The following is a 4,157-nucleotide window of genomic DNA, read 5'->3' as shown; positions in this document are numbered from 1 at the left end:
GGGTGTTTGTATGTGTGTGTATGTATGTATGTATGTATGTATGTATGTATGTATGTATGTGTGTGTGTGTGTGTGTGTGTGTGTGTGTGTGTGTGTGTGTGTGTGTGTGTTTGTGTGTGTGTGTGTCAATCGAAAGATCGCTTGATACGTCTTCATAATAATGACAAGCAAAAGGAAAACTAACTTTGCGATGAATATGGCATAATCCTTGGTAGACTTTTAGAAGCGACTACATAAATTAATGCTTATTTCCCTTTGGTAGTTCCCACACTGAACTAGTTACATGATGCAGTGTCTATTCGGAGACGGCTCCAACGGAATGTGCCTCTAGACCAAGTTTAAAAAATTAGGGGGGTTACAAGGGGTTTAACCCATAATATTATATTTTTCAGTTAAGTTTGAAATTTTCTTGAAAATAATTGATTTGCGAATGTATTAGTGGCTAAATGTGTGATCTGCAGTGAATACGAATAAAACACAGTTTGACCCCCCCCCCTCCCCAAAGCAGTGCATCTGTGTGCGGGAGTGCGTCTCCGAATAGTGTCTGCCGGTTACATGTATTTGGAACATCAATAATCCGTATTCTCTACTCTTTCTGTTCTACAGATTAACCTTCCATTGAACTCAACATTTCACGATGTCACGGGTCTCTCAGTTACCTAAGTTTAGCTTAACAAAACGGAAGTGCAAACATGTCGGTCTGTATGGCCAGATTGGGGCAAGGAATTTGACTGTCGTTATCTGAACGTATCGAATGAAAACAGTGATGATAAACTTTGAACTTAGAGGAAGTATAAGCCCTTCACAAAAATCAGAACTGAACGTTGATTGGAATGGCACGCTGCAGGACAGAGAAAACAATCACTTTTACTTTCGATTATACAGTTTGGTGGCTGCCGAGATCGGTAAGTCATTTCGTTTCTTAGCGTTGTTTTAGGTTTGTTTCAATGGTGTAACTGTCTTGCTCTTCGATTGGAGACTACATATTTATGAATTGTGTGTATATCACAGTTGAGTCACATTGTCGCCGTCCTTCTTTGTCTTCCTTACGGTTAACGTACTAATTCGCTCTATAAGATAAGATGGGATAGGATACCATAAGATAATACTTTATTATCCCAGAGAGAAATATTTCTTGGTTGTACAGGACCGCAAAAACGCATGCAGGTATGCATAAAAATTAAAATCCAATATAAAAAGAAAAGTAAAGCTGACAAAATGTACTTATCACACCAGTTTCATCATTCAACCAAGACCTTTTGAGTTTAATAGTTACATATTCGAAAGAGCAATACAAAATTGATGCTTATTCTGCCAATACCCTTATGCTAGATGGTGAAAAAAAAAACTTCTTTTATATCTTTCTTTTTTTCTTTGTTTTTAGAGGCTCATATCTGTGTGATCTTACAATTTGCGTGGAAAGGGGTATGACAGGTCGTTTATAATGCTTTCTAAAAATCCCTTTTATGCTTGTGGTCTTATACATTTCATCAATTCTAGCAAAGTCATATCCAGAGATCTCGCTGTATTTCATAATGGTCAAGAATGGTTATTTACACCTTGGAGACATTAACTGACCTCAATATTCACTTCTCAAGTCTGGACCAATTAGAGGCAAAGAGATCTGCCGTGCTATGGAAGAGGCGTGCGTTGAGGGGATGGGTGTGAGGTGGTCATGATAAATGGTGGACTGGTATGGGTTTAACGCCTCTATCAACACTTGTAGTTATATTTGAGGTGGGGCATTTACAAGTTTAAATGTCCATATTAAAAAGGACAAAGCCAAATAGGAATTTCGTATAAAGTGCCTTTCCCAATGACGCAACGTCGGACCAAGCCTGGTTGTGGGGCTCAGAAGGGAATCCACGGAGACTGTACTTTACGGACATTGCATAGGCTTCCTGTTGAGAAAAGAATTGTATACAAGTTGGCCACCATATGTCACAAATGTTTGAATGATAATGCACCATCATATTTGTGTCCCTGCCGGTCAATATCAGTCATAAATTTCAAAACTAAGTTAACATAATTTTAAAAAACAATCACCTTTCCCTACCATTTAAACCAAGAATGAAGTAAATATGACAATATTTGACGAAAATACATAACTTTTAATTGTCCGAGGTGAGGAAACAAGAAAAGGAGAAAATGGACTTCAAAGTTGAGCAACATATTTCCATAGCGATGGGGGTCTTAGAATTGAGATAGAGACTTGAAATTTAGCAGTTATCTTGGCTATGCCACTACAAGGTAACTTACAAAAGTAAAAGAATATTCATTCTCAGAGAAAAAACTTATGGACTAAACAAAATTTTAACGAAAATGGACTTCACGTCAAAAGCAACAACATATTATTAGCATTATACCAGGTACCATGCAGACACTAAATCGTCAAAGTAGCTGTATGTCAAATTCTTGTGTTTCATATGAAAGGCCTATGTCTCCTGAATATTTTGGTACCATACTTTTACATCTCTGTCAATGTTTAAGAGAATGGCAACTGTTTTAATTTTACATAATAATAAAATATTGCTGAAGTCGTTAACTGGATACAACCCCACGTTTGGCAGATAGTAAAAGAGTACCAAGAGTACCAAGAGCACCAAACATCTCTACATTAAAAGAGTACAATCACTATAAGATAGAGATGAAGCCTAATATTTTTCAAGACTGTGAGATCTTTACAAATCAGTATTCTATTGCCTCAAACACGATGATCTGTCGTTATTTCAATAAAAACATAGAGCGTTGTCTCGGCAGGCGTCGCACCAGCCCTCACAGCGAGCGAGTCGGCTCAATACTGTAGTGTACTGAGAGCTCCCGGTAGTTTCGCAGAAGGATTCGTGCAAAATGATTCCAAGCCTATGACTTTATTCTAATAGAAAAAGAACTGTCCTTTCTATTGGTACCTTTTTTAGTCGGTATTTTACAAATTTCGTGTGAAAAATGATCTTTGAAAACTTAGACCCTTTTTTCCCCCAAGGTTTTCTATCTAAACGCCAAAGGCCAAAAATAATAACCACGGGAAATCACGTTGAAAGCTGTATAGTTCTCCGCCAATGAAAAGACGGTATTTAATCATCAATCTTTCTGCAAAGCAATCAAATGCATGGGTGTCAATTTTGAACCGGGGGACCTCGCATTACGACCGCGAGGGGCTTCCCTTTTCTCGACGATTCTCCAGCTCCAGATACCCGGATATACAAACAACTTACACTATTATAACGAAGAAAATCTGAACTTTTTCAAAGTGTTCAGCACTTGGTGTTTTATAGGAAAAGAGCAAAGAAACGAGATCTGAATTACCCCCATTTCCCCGAAACCACGCGCTCGGAAGGCTGCGAGTCGGCTTACGTGCCTTGTTTACACTTCCTGATTAACGTTTGCAATAGCACCATAAACACATGAGAGTACACACACACACACACACACACACACACACACACACACACACACACACACATGCACACAAATACACACACACACAAACACACCAACACACATACACACACATGCACATAGACCGACTCGGTGGCCTATTGGTAAGGAGTCTGCTCTGAGAGATCTAGAAGAAGGTTAATTAACCCTTTAAAATCTCTAAAATACTATAAAACGAATTTTTAAAGTCAATCCAAGAGTAAAACTGAAAGATCAACAGACGATATCAGCTAGTAGGGAACGCCCACACAGTCAGCTGTTTACGTAAACAAGCTTGAAGTGAACTAGAAGCTACCGTTTTTACTCCGTTTTACCAATCAGAGTTGTTTATATTTCAGACCATTCATGCTTGAAAAGGGGTCAAAATCTAGAAAAAGTTGCGAATGAAGAACGTTGGAGCAAAGATTGTCCACTAGTGGAGAATCTTTAGTGGAAGAAAAGGAGGCCATGAGGTAATGGTTCTAAAAATAATCTCACAGCTACACACTAGCAAGGTCCAAATTCCTTTATCTCGTCACCCGAGCTCACAACAAACCTCGCACACCTTAAAAATAAATCAAAATAAAATATTTCTAGTCGATTATAGTTGTTTATTTTTATCTTAAATGAAGCAGAAGACATCAAACTTTCAATATATAATAAAAACCCTTCAAACATTTCATGGAAAGTCACTTTTTTGTCTTTCGAGCCTCTTAGCTGATGATAGCATAGTGCGTCTT

Source organism: Aplysia californica, unplaced genomic scaffold (assembly GCF_000002075.1).
Source record: "Aplysia californica isolate F4 #8 unplaced genomic scaffold, AplCal3.0 scaffold00425, whole genome shotgun sequence".
NCBI classification, from domain to species: domain Eukaryota; kingdom Metazoa; phylum Mollusca; class Gastropoda; order Aplysiida; family Aplysiidae; genus Aplysia; species Aplysia californica.
Note: the sequence above shows the minus strand (reverse complement) of the source record.